This window comes from Mauremys reevesii, unplaced genomic scaffold (genome assembly GCF_016161935.1).
Source record: "Mauremys reevesii isolate NIE-2019 unplaced genomic scaffold, ASM1616193v1 Contig136, whole genome shotgun sequence".
NCBI lineage: Eukaryota > Metazoa > Chordata > Testudines > Geoemydidae > Mauremys > Mauremys reevesii.
Window position 1 is genome coordinate 164,300 of NW_024100756.1, and position 13,532 is coordinate 177,831.

The 13,532-nt window shown below is 45.4% G+C and overlaps 1 long non-coding RNA gene across 7 annotated transcripts; it reads right to left on the reverse strand.

The window, feature by feature from the left end:
- Positions 1-5,196: 5,196 nt before the first annotated feature.
- On the reverse strand, positions 5,197-11,747 carry LOC120393017. 7 transcript variants are annotated; one of them, XR_005591859.1, is made up of 7 exons: positions 10,075-10,612; positions 8,516-8,582; positions 8,030-8,118; positions 7,209-7,325; positions 6,580-6,688; positions 6,096-6,166; positions 5,197-5,280 (listed from the first exon to the last, which is right to left on the reverse strand). It is a non-coding gene; the product is annotated as an uncharacterized LOC120393017 (long non-coding RNA). The 7 variants fall into 7 exon arrangements; XR_005591860.1 differs by lacking the exons at positions 6,580-6,688; positions 10,075-10,612 and adding an exon at positions 11,727-11,747; XR_005591863.1 differs by lacking the exons at positions 6,580-6,688; positions 10,075-10,612 and adding an exon at positions 11,704-11,723.
- Between the last annotated feature and the right edge of the window lie 1,785 nt (positions 11,748-13,532).

Genomic DNA, 13,532 nt, shown 5'->3' on the forward strand with positions numbered 1-13,532 from the left:
AGTCTCACTTTACCCGGTTCCTTACCCACTTTTCGATTCTTGTATTAATCCCCATCTTCTCATATTTAACTATAAGAACCTAAGAACAGCCGTACTGGGTCAGACTAAAGGTCCATCTAGCCCAGTATCCTGTCTACCGACAGTGACCAATGCCAGGTGCCCCAGAGGGAGTGAACCTAACAGGTAGTGATCAAGTGCTCTCTCTCCTGCCATCCATCTCCACCCTCTGACAAACAGAGACTAGGGACACCATTCCTTACCCATCCTAGCTAATAGCCATTAATGGACTTAACCTCCATGAATTCATCCAGTTCTCTTTTAAACGCTGTTATAGTCCTAGCCTTCACAACCTCCACAGGTAAGGAGTTCCACAAGTTGACAGCACTGGGTGAAGAACTTCCTTTTATTTGTTTTAAACTTGCTGCCTATTAATTTCATTTGGTGACCCCTAGTTCTTGTATTATGGGAATAAGTAAATAATTTTTCCTTGTCTACTTTCTCAACATCACTCATGATTTTATATACCTCTATCATATCCTCCCTTAGTCTCCTCGTTTCCAAGCTGAAAAGTCCTAGCCTCTTTAATCTCTCCTCATATGGGACTGTATCAGGGTGGACCCCTGCTCTGGCCCTGAAGGGGTTAAAAACAGCCCTGGGAAGGGGCCAAGGCTCAAGAAAACAGCCTTTAGGCTGTGCTGATTGGGGAAGTGGCTGCAGCTGGGGGCCACGCCCCAAACTGAGCAACAGGGCCTTATAAGAAGGCCAGGGAAGCCAGAAGCCAAGACAGTCTCTCTCTGCCTTCAGAGAGAGAAGGGCCTGGCTGCAGGAGCTAGAGATTGGATACCTGAGTGAAGCAGGGCTGGGGAAAGGCTGAGGAGCTGGGAACTCCAGCCTGAAAGCCCCGGGCTGCGGCCTAGCAGAGGGCTAACAGGTACTAGGGGTTGCAGAGGGCAGCCCAGAGGTAGGCCAAGGCAGCAGGTCCAAACCCAACCTTGCCAGTGATGAGTAGGCTGATACTGCAGTCTGCCCCAGGACGTGGGCTAGACAATGACTGACAGTAGCCATCTACTGAGGCAAGGTGGGGATAGAGGGTGGGGGTTCCTGAGGAGGGAGACCCAGAGAGAAAGGGGTTACTGCTAGGGGGCAGCACCCCATGTAAAAGGGCACCGGGTCCAGGGAGGGACATGGGGGGCCAAAGGACAGGCGGATCACCAGCCTGCAGAGGGCGCTCCAGCGCTGGAATAGAGCTAATTCCCAGAGTCACCAGCAGGAGGCGCCGCGGGGGTGAGTGCGGCCCGTTCACAGGACCCATTCCAAACCCCTAATCCTTTTAGTTGCCCTTCTCTGAACCTTTCTAGTACCAGTATATCTTTTGTGAGGTGAGGAGACCACATCTGTACGCAGTAGTCTAGAAGTGGGGGTACCTTCTATTTATATAAGGGCTTTTATTTATTCTTAGTCTGATTCTCTATCTCCTTTCTATGATTCCTAACATCCTGTTTTCTTTTTTTAACCACCTCTGCACTATGCGTGGACATCTTCAGAGAACTTTCCACGATGACTCCAAGATCTTTTTCCAGAGAAACTAATCATTTCTCCTGTGGAACTGGATCAATTGCCTTACTGAAATCCAGGTAGATTACGCCTAACGATTTCCTTTGTCTAGAAAATCAGTTATCTTCTCAGCGATCTACTTTTTGTAAAAACATGTATTTTATCCTAATTGCCTTTTTACCTCTATGTCCTTAACTACTTTCAAAATTTGTTCTAAGACCTTGCATACAACTGAGGCCAAACTAACGGGCCTGTACTTTCCCAGATCACGTTTTTTTTACCCCTTTCTAAAAGAGAAGTATTAAATTTGCAATTCTCCAGTCATAAGGTACAGCCCTGAGTTCACGGTGCCATTTGAAACACCTGAGGATATGATGAGCCAGATCATCAGGTGCTGTAAGCTGACTTCAGAGTGACGCTGATTTATACCAGCTGAGGATTTAACCTTTGAGGTTGAGTTAAAAAAACCCTCTTTCCCCAAATACAACACCACAAGATTTGTAATGGAGATAGCTAGCTAATATTATTTTGCTGTATTTAAAACAAACTGTGGAAATAAATGTCCAGATAAGAGAGAATTGTTTGCCAAAGTAATGATAAATCTCAACTTTCTTAAGGTAATGGTTGGCCATGCTCTGCTTTCCCAATATTGACAAAGCAAGTAAGGCTCAACCAATACACCCATTCCTTTGTGAACTATTAAATTATACATATTGCTAATCAATAGTCATTTAATTGGCACAGGAGCATTCAATTTAAAAGTTATCTATAATGCACACTGAACATAAAAAAATTAGCAATGACTTTTCAGCTGAAGCCTCGTTTACAAATGCTATTGCCAACCTTTCTGTCTTAAGTTAGCCATCTTGCTACATTTGCAGCTCAAAGGCTAATACGGTGGTGTCCCAATTATCACAGAAGTATTGCTATAGAAGAATTCATTCTTCTAAAACATAGGAACAAGTTACTTTTTTGCATGAATGACCTGAATTACTTCATCGAGCTCCGATGCATTCACACAGGAATGCTCAGATACAAACGTCTGCTTCTGAATCACAATGGTGGCTCTTTGAGAAGTTTCATGTGGCTGCTCCAGGGTTTGAAGACAGTATTATTAAATATACAACAACCACCAGAAAAATTGTCAAGACTGTCTTCCATTTCATAACATTAATAGCCGAATCACATTCCTCTCGTGACAAGAGCACTGTGGGTTTTGTAGAAAATGATAGCCGTGGTTTGGAGTTCTGAGTGGCAGATTTGGGATCCAGCAAGTCAGGTGAATAAAACAGAAAAGAATGTTAACCTCCACAGTGTTGGATAGAGGTGTATTTAGCTGTACATCCTTCTTGCCAGAAGGTTACAGAGATCCTACTAATTCAAAATAGAGTTCATAGATAGTTGTGTTATAAATGCATTTCACTTGTAATATAACATGGTGTACTACAGAATGACTGGTTTCAGTTACTGCTAGGACTATTAACATGCTATTTATATGTACACACATGCATGCACACACTTGCATTGTTTACTAATTATATATCTCCTCTATAAATACTCTGCAAGTGTAGTTCTAACATGCAATGTTTTCCCTATTCTTGTGTTCCTTTAAATCAGTATAAAAAGGTATTTTTCTGTAGAGCGTCCTCACATCTTGAACAATCTTAGGCATTGCTAATATGCTTCTCAGACTACATTTTAGTTCAGCATTAAAAAAGTATCAGGAAAACAGGACTCTTTCCTTAAATCTTACATACCCTCAACTCTGCATTCAGACACTCAGAATATTTGCAGTTCACTTTCAAATTCCCCACACAGGTAACTATAAAAATGATTCATTCTTAATCCTAACAGTTTGAAAGTGTTGGCTAAACCCTTTTAGGAAATACCAGGAACACATGCGCATGCGTGTTGGAAAAGTCAATCATTTTGTTATAGGATATTTGATTTTTTTACTGCTACAAGAAACCCGCTGGGACAGTAATGAGCACCTGCGTGTGTTATCAAGTAGCCCCATAACGCATGTGATTACAAGTAACTACACTAGTAATTATATAAGAATAATCCACATCAAGTACACTTCAAGGTCCCCTGAGGGAAGATAACAACAATACAATATGTAAAATTATTAATGTATTTTGAATGGCTGCAACACCACTTTCAACTGTTGTGGGGAAGGCCTACTTCTAAATGTAGATTCAAACAAGTCTCTTGCCCAGCTCTCTGGAAGCTGGACATGCCCCGAGAATGGAGGGAGTGTCATTTTCCACAGGGATAGGATCTTCTCTCGAGTACCGGCTGGAGGTTAACCTACAGGGTTAGAGAGTTCACATTTGAAAAGAATCATGCAATACAGGTCAGAAGAAAGGCAGACCTAGGAAATTAATACACTAGACCTGAACTCGGGGGCATGGGTTAGAGGATGAAAAGGCAGCCCCAAATGAAAAAGCTCGGCTCGTGTCTCGGTGCACAGCTGTGATATAGTTACTGTTCAGCTACTAGAAAACTAGAATGTGGTTCTAACTGACCGGGATCACCAGACCAACGTGCAAATACCCTTCGAGTGTAGTGGGCATGGAACACACTATGAGGCTAGTGATGTGCCCTGACAAAAAAATCGGTGTGTGTGGCTAAGTTTGGGAAGGACACCTGATTTAATAACTGCTCCTTCCAGCTGCGCTCTCCTCGGGATGACATGATTTGTGATGGGGGCTATCACATTTTCCTTTCAGTCAGAGCTCCCTTGCCAGTCGGAATTTTTCCTATTATATTATCACAACCTTCTGTCTCCAAACCCAAAACTGGGAGCACCTCAAGCTACACCAAGCCTCATGCTGTAGACTAGGAAACTGCTCCTCTTCTGCCTGGCTTCGACACTTGCAGACAGACACACGCATCCTAGCACCATGAAGGGCAGACCTGCCCCCAGTTGTCCTGCTACACTCCCTGCAGCCCACTGAATGCAGCTAGCAAAGGAGAACAGGACGGCTGCGAGGCGTGCTAAACTGATCCACCCAGTGGATGCTCCAGCCAGAATGAGCCCTGGCCCCTTTCCTCTACTCCCTCTCCCCAGCAGCCAGCTCGCAAAGATGCCCTGGGTTTAAAGCGCTTGCAAAAGGCATCCTTGCAGAGCGGGTTTGGCTGGAGAAATGGTCCGGTGGGAGCCCGGAGCCCAGCCTCACCCTCCTGGACAGGGGGAGCTACACCCACCTTAGACAAAGGAGAAGTGATAGAAACAAAAGCCAGGCGGGTGTTTACTGGCACAATGGCGTCTGTCTGAATGCTGCATGCTCCCTTGCTTTCCCAATGCCTCCTCGCAGGAGGGACCCAGGGCTGCTCAGTCCCCCTCTTTGCCCCCTTCTTTCCTGCGCCTCTGTCCCGGATTTTGCAGGCTCGGGATGGGGTTCTGTGGTCCAAAACACTCACTATTCCCTCCCTTCTTGCTGCCTGTATAATTTGCCTTATACACAGGGACACAAATACAGAGAAGTGTTTTTCCAATTTTAAAAACTTTATTGTAATCCGTATATAAATAAAAGGTTAGCTTTTGTTCAAAGCCATTTTTAACAACAACTATTTACAGATAATGTCATTTTTCTGATAAAGAACTGAACTATGCACTTTTTTGCACTCGTATTCTTCTTCCTCATCAGTGAGGATTTCATGATTTGTTCCTTCTGGAATGCAGGGCATATGTACCCACCTCTTGCAAGAATCACACTGGACCTTTGATAAGTAACAATTGAGAAAATGAAATCAGAGAAGTTGTAACGTTACAAATACTTTCCATTCGCTCATGCTATTCCATCCACGTCAGCATTACCTAAGATATGCCTATCACAGGGGTGGGCAAACTTTTGGCCTGAAGGCCACATCGGGTTCCAAACGGTATGGAGGGCTGCGTTGGGGAGGCACAGCCTTCCCTAACAGCCTGGGCCCTGTCCCCATCTGCCCCTTTCCGCCCCCTGACTGCCCCCCTCAGAACTCTGACCCATCCAACCTCCCCTGCTCCTTGTCCTCTGATCACATCCTCCCAGGACTCCCCACACCAACCACCCTGCCGGAACCCGACCTCTTATCTAACCCCACCCCGCCTCCTTTCCCTGACTCCTATCCACATCCCCGCCCCCGACCTTCCCCCCCACCCTGGGACGCCCACACCAATTAAACCACCCACAGCTGCGACCAGTCAGCCCCCCCGGACCCACTGCCACATATTCAACCCCGCCCACATCCCCTTTCCATACCACACAGAGCACCAGGACTGGCAGCAGCACTGAATGGCTGGAGCCAGCCATCCCACCGCAATCCCGCTGCCTAGAGTGCTGGCGGCACGGCGAGTTGAGGCTGCGGGAGAGGAGGGACAGAACGGGAGGGGCCTCCACGGCCAGGAGCTCAAGGGCCGGGCAGGACGGCCCGCAGTTTGCTCACCTCTGGCCTATCACCATGATGGAATGTTTACTGTTGTGGAATTTTTACAAGAATCCTGATTCTTAAGCAGCTTATGGCATATGTTTCTGATACAATCCTATGTTTCTTACCATCGTGCAATCCTCACTTTCCTTTTCACAACTGACAAGGTTGCAGTATATGCAGTAGTCCTCCACGCTTTCTGAAAAAAAAAAATCAATATAGCGCAATGAAATGCTGATCATGTCACGACCAACACTCTAAATGCAAATCCCGAGTTAGTAATTACTGTCGCTATTTTAATCCAGTCACTGGTTGCAACATTTTTTTCTTTTTTGTGAGTCTTATTTTTTCAAAGTTTTACTTTACTGCACCTGAATATAAAAATATCCAATTTTATTTAACTGGTCTATCAATAGCAACCATTCACCCCAATCTAATTTTTTGGTACTTGAAGATATTATTGATGAATAGCCACAATTACAGAACCAGACCCGTGAGTTACCCCACTTTAGGGGTATTAAGATAACGGTCTGTTCCGTAACATAATTCCACTTTTTCGGTTACCTTCACATGTGCCTAATGAGTCTATAGTACATGGGAGAAAGTTATTACCTGACTCTTTCACTAGAACAATTGCTACTTGTCTTCTAAACTCAGCATTATCAATTCAATAGAAACATCACAAGAGGCTGTCTTTCTGCCGCAAATACGTTTCTGCAAACTAATAACACTTCTATTTAGAAAAAATATCACAATTCTCAGAGGTGAAAGTGGGCTGAGCCAGCATGCTGGTAAGAACTGGCCACCGGTTCCGGCCCGCACACGGACGACGTTACAGTGCTGCTGTGGCAGTGCTTTATGCTTTCAGGTCCCTGTCCCCGCTACTCCTCTCCTCACATCTGTGGCCCTGCCATAGGGTCTGACAGCGCTGCTGGATGATACCAGCAGGGCCACCAACAGTGGGGGAGGAAAAGGGGCAGTTGCCTTGGGGGTCAGTGATTCAAAAGGGCCTGGGGCTCCTTCCCACCACAACAGCAGCTGTCAGGAAGGGCTGGCTGAGGGAATCTGGCCCCCCAGCCCACATCTTCCACCCAAGACCCATCCCTTCTGAGGGCCCAGAGCATACCCCACACGCCATGGCAAGGACGCTGGTGCAGTGGACACCAGTAATCTTCCACATTTACTTTCACCCCTGATAATTTCACATACATAAATGATAATGGCAATTTTGTATTCAAAACCTTTAAGATAAGTGGTCTGCAGTTGTGGCCATCACTTTTTGTTTATTATGCTGAAGAATTTTATTCTTCCAATCAGATGGGGAGTTGCTCGTTAATCGTTTGATGAAGTATCTGAAACTTTGAGAGAGTACATTAGTGGACTGTATAAATGAGCTTTTCTTTCCCTTTTTTTTTTTAAAAAAAACAGTTTCTGTACAGAGATAGAAATCCTTTCTATCGCTATTTACTTAATGATTGCCATGACTTATTGCGCATTAGATATCTATCTATCAGTGGTCCCCAACGCGGTGCCCGCGGGCACGGGGGCATCTAAATGCGCCCGCATTCTGGCTGGTGGTCGAGCATCTGCCAAAATGCCTCCAAATTTGGTGGCGACGCCTCTGGATGACATCGCTTGTTGGCGCAAGCAGCGCCATCAAGAGGCGCCGCTCACAAATTCAGAGGCATTTTGGCGGATGCTCGAGCACCATCACGGTCCTTCATTTGGCACTCGCCAGACGAAAAGGTTGGGGACCACTGGTATATATATTAACATACTTACACACACACACACGCTTTCATATTACTGTCACACTCTTATACAATGTATCACCTGCTTTGCTGTGCCCCATGTTGATAACACCTTCACACTCATGCAACATGCTACCGTTTCGGGTCCACATTCTGTGAAGTAGTTACACAAATCCACTCAAAGTACATTAGTAAGCACATGCTGTTTCAATTTTTCTTTGTAGCTAACAGGAAGATTTTAGTCTCATTGTGTAAATATTTTCACATTAACAGTTCATATACACTGTAAAAGTAAGTATCTTAAAAATCACCTCCAATTCCTTAGACATGTTCTTTCATATCTCATCTCATCACACAAGGGGTCAATTGTTAATAATTATTTTGTTTGCATCAATGCTATCTGTAAGTTTAAATATACGCAAGTTATATTGGCAAAGTGATAAATTCTGCTATTTTATAATGACTTCTCAAAAACAATCCATTAACATATTCTCATTTGTGATGTCTAACACACAGGAGAAAAGCATATTGTGGATTCATTGATCAAATCATTACAAACTGCATTCTTTCAAGTAACATTAACAACAGAATTTCACAGTATCATTTTATTTTTAAAAGCTCAGTTCTTGGAATGTCAAGAGTTATATTTACATTCCACTTTCCTTTGCATGCACTGAACTCACTGAAAACCCGCAATATGGGAAATGAGACCACTGCTACCCAGCTGTGTTACAAATCTCTTATATAATACCACATTTAGTGACCATAATCCTGAAGTACAATAGAAAACATCTTACCGCAAGAACCCAATGATCTGGTGTGTGATAAGGAAGCAAATAATATATCATATTGAAGAAATCCACTCTGTATTCATTTAAAAAAAAAAAGAAAAAGAAAAGAGAACAATTACAGTTTCCAGTGAAGCAAACTATGAAATGTAGCTTATACGGTATTTCCCAATTTCATTACATGGCTTACTACTACAGTACTCATTCCACATCAAACATAGCATTGTATTTGCTGTTTCGCACTGTGTTTCACTGACTGAAAGAAAATGTGCTTTGCTCATGCTGTGTATGAAAGCTTGTTAGCATTTACTTTCATTTGTGCTGTTCTGCCTGAGAGAATGGCCCTAGAAACTACTGCTGAGATGGGTTGTACCTGCTGACAGTCAACCAAGTTATTAATGCATTAATCATTCTGGCACATAAAGAATAGAATGACAGGTTTCAGAGTGGTGTGCCAAGTTGACTGTAATTTAAGGCTTCCTGTGCCAGTAATACATTTTAACATTTGTAGAAGGTCTCTCTCTATGTCTATATTATATAAATAAACGATTGTATTTCAAGTAAATAATGTTTTTAAAATATTTAGGAAGCTGCATTTAAAATAAAATTAAAATGCAGCTCTTATCAATGTAGCGTGATCCTTGCCTGGGATCCTGGTCTGGGGTTCCAGCCACCAGCACTGCTCAGCCCACTGCCAGTCTGGAGTTCCATTCACTCAGCCTGCAGCGAGCTGAGCGGGGCCGGCAGGGGGCTGAGTGGCTCAGTCCACTGCCGGTCTGGGGTGCCGGCAGCACTCAGTCCGCTGCCAGTCTGGGGTTCCAGCTGCCAGCCCCGCTCAGCCTCCTGACGGCCTGGGGTCCTGCCCACCGGCCCCGCTCAGCCCACTGCCAGCTGAGTGAGTGGAACCCCAGACAAGGATCCCAGGCCCTGCTCAGCCCGCTGCCGGTCTGGGCTTAGCGGCTCAGTCTGCTGCTGGTCTGAGGTCCTGGCCTCTGGTACCACTCAGTCCGCTGCCAGCCTGGGGTTCCATTCACCCAGACTGGCAGCACGCTGAGCGCGTCCGGGGGCTGGGACCCCAGACCGGCAGCAGGCTGAGGCACTCAGCCCGCTGTCGGTCTGGGGGTTCTGGCCGCCAGCTCCTGCCAGCAGGGATCCCAGCCGCTGCCACCACTCAACCCGCTACACCAGCCTGGGGTTCTGCTCACCCAGGCCGGCGTGAGGCTGAGCGGGGCCAGCGGCTGGGACCCCGACTGGCAAGGGCCCGGCAACCAGAACCCCAGACCGAAAGCAGGCTGAGACACTCAGACCCCTGCCAGCCTCGCTCAGCCTGCTGCCACTCTGGCGCCCAGCTGCCGGCTCCTGCCAGCCGGGGTCTCAGCTGCTGGCCTGCTCAGCCCGCTGCCAGCCTGGAGTTCCTTGGGGGTCCCCAGGCCAGCAGTAGGTGCTGAGTGGAGCCGGCAGTCAAGACCCCGACTGGCAACGGAGCAGCAGCCGGAACCCCGGGGTGGCAGTGGGTTGAGGCGCTCAGCCCGCCGCCGCGTGTCATCAAAAATTGGCTCGCGTGTCACCTTTTGCATGCGTGCTGTAGGTTGCCGACCCCGGTATAGAGAGCACAGCTGCTGCTGGCGTTCTGAAGCTGCCCGCGTGTTGCTAGCCTGGGTACTGCAATGATGCCTGCCAAAGTTATCACGGTCTGGTATGGGAAAGCATCCTACTACGGAAGAAGAAATAAGGCTTCCATCCCAAACCTTTGGCAGAGGATTAAAACTTTCACTGAGATACTCTTCAGTAGACAAAGCAGGCAGCTGCCAAACGACATTAGAAGGGAGCATTGCACAACTTTATATGAGCATGTTCCCTAAATGATCAGCAATGTTAACCGGGATGACTTTAAGTGAGGAGTTACTGTACATGTTAAGGTAACACAAATCTTTAACTCAAGACTGGGCAAGAATTAGCATAAGGCCCCAAATCTTACTACAGTTCATTCTTCCATTTTGTCCTTTTCCAGATTTTCCTCTTGAGATCTGTGTCTCAGACATGAGCAAAAACAGCAGATGCATGATAGACTTACTCCCACAGGGCTACCGATGTGTAAGTTCTCAAAGGGCCTCTAGAAAGGCATTTGTGACAGGTGGGATCACAGAAACCCTCTGGGAGCTGCCACCTGATGTGCCCAGACTACTTCTACCCCTGCTTTCCCTGCCAACTCAGGACTCCAGCACTTGTCTTGCTGAGCCAGACACTCCTGTCTGCTCCAACACAGACCCAGGGTCTGAATTACTTGCCCCAAAACTGCAGGTTTACCTGAAAGAGGCTAACAGAAGTGTTCCTGTCTTTAATACTCAGATGCCCAACTCCCAATGGGGTCTAAACCCAAATAAATCCATTTTACCCTATAAAAGCTTAAAATGCACAAATCTATATCTAATCAAACTGAATATAGATAAGATCCCCACCAGTTCCAGAATGCTCCCTTTACAGACTAATCTCCTTTTAGCCTGGGTCCAGCAATCACTCACACCCCTGCAATCACTGTCCTTTGTTCCAATTTCTTTCAGGTATCCTGGGTGGGGGTGGGGATGGAGAGACTCTCTTCAGCCAGCTGAAGACAAAATGGAGGGGTCTCCCAGGGGTTCTCCTATGCAAAGTCCAGCTCCAAGATGGAGTTTTGGAGTCACCTGGGCAAGTCACATGTCCATGCATGACTCAGTTTTTACAGGGAGCATCCACTGTTTACATAGTACCTTGAACTTCCTCAAGTAGACTTCTAATGAGGATTGAGTATTCCAAGATCCATTGTCCTTTCAGTGTTTCTTGATTAGGTACTTAATTTCAACACTCCTTTCTCCAGGAACTGACCAAATGCTCTACTAAGGTTATTTAGAAATCAAGCCAGTACACAGCCAACATTCATAACTTTGAATACAAAAATGATACATGCATATAAATAGGTTTAATACATTCAATAGATCATAACCTTTACGGCGATGTGTTACATGGCCTATGTAGCAGAAAACACATTTTAAGCATATTTCCATAAAGCCTTATGGGAGGTACTCAAAGCAAGCTGTTGAGAAATTTTCAGAAAACAAACAGTGTAAGAACCCCATTGCTTGTTTTTAATTAATGCAATCCCTGGTTCTTCGCCACATTACACCCCATTCTTGACCATCGCTTTTTAATCATTCATTTACCTGAGCGACATCTTTTCCGCCACCTTGGTACGCCATGATCGCTTCCACCTCTAAGGAGGTGAACAATGAGAGGCCACACTCATCGGGTGCCTAACAAGGGTTTTGGGGTCGGATTCCAACGCTCCATCAACGGTTGAGTCAAAGGGTCCTCCTTGAACTGTCACTGAGGTAGCGCTTTCTCCACACAAGTCCAAAGGTGCTAGGGTTAAAACAAAGTCTGAAGTTCTCATGGGGGTGGTAACGGAGTCCACGTTTCCTCTTAGTAGCCTTTCCACAATTTCTAAAACACGTGTCCTTGGTAAGAGATGGCCTCCTCTGCCCGGAGCTGGGACTTATGGGGTAATGGTGCTGCTCTCTGATTGGCAGAGGGCATTGGGAGGAGTTCTTAGAGGGGTCACACGACCCACTTCCTGACAGGTCACTCCGCCCTGGAACTCACCCTGACTGGTCAAATTTCCTCTCAGGGCAGTACTATCAGGGGAAAACCCAACCTCATTGGTACTGGGCACTGGGAGCAGTCCTTAGAGGGGTCACGTGACACACACCTTGCTTCCGGTCATCTGTACCCCAGAAGTAATACCCCCTGGGGCGGGACTTCTGGAGACAGGTGGGAGGAGTGTAAGGGGTCAAGAGGCAGGGTTAGGGTTTGATTCATGGTACGGCCCATATACTACTAGGTTTACTGTATCATACGGTTTGTCTTGTTCATTTTGACCAGGTAGTTTGTGTGCTCAAGGAACATCTGCCTTTGGGGAGAATCTCAACACACACAGAGTTCTCAGCAACAGCTTTTGTGAGTTGGATTATTTATGAAAAGAGGAGATCTTGAACTAGATTCCATGGGTTCAATAGCTGTTTCTGCTTGGCACTGTTGAGTATCATCTACCTGCAATACAAACAAAAATTCTCATGCTTTACTGGTATGGGAGAACCTTGCTAATTACCAGCAGGAAGTGCAAGACCCATTCCAAGCGACTGAATAATATGAATTAGCAGACACATGCGAAAAAGCAAGAATCTTCAGTGTTTATAGTTATCACTTTGAAATACAACAGCGCTTATGCAGAATGCTTTACAGCAACTACCTACCTCACCACGCTCAAGTTTAGAATGGGCATTATCATCCATGCTTTACAAATCGCAAGTCACATAATTTAACAAGGTATAGGCAAAGCTAAGGAGTAGTACACAGTAATTCCTTTGTCTGGTCTCTTCTTGCTCAATCACTAATCTGCAGAACTGTATTTTGAGATATGTAATTTAAGTTTAATTACTGATATTTCATAATGAATTTGTACATGTCCTATAGTTTATTCTGTAAATATGATAACACTTGAAAAGTTGTTTAGTCCTGAAGTATTTACATTGGCCTGCAGAGGATATCCTGTCCAGACGTATTATGAAATATTCAGGAGAATGTCATGTCATTCTAAATGTTTAACGAATCTTCACAATATGTTTGTTTGATGGTCAACACTAGCTTTGTAAAACTGTTGAAAAATTTCACAATATTTATACCTTTAGGGTTCTCTCAAATTCCAGCCCCCACCGCTATTACAATCTTCCTTGTCTCCTGCACTCCCCACCAAATTCTGACATGATTTTAGCATCAGTTAGCTAAAATTTCAGTAGTTATAAATGTGTGCTTAATAACAATTGAAATCCCAAATGCCAAAACTTCTGATAGTCTAGGTAATTGGTCTCAATTCTCATCCCACTTACACTGATGTGGGTCCTGTGTGAGAGATGAGCATCAGGGCTTATCCTTCTAGCGCCAATACTTATCAAAATAAAAGCTGTTAACATTTTGATGTCGAGTGGAAAAAGGG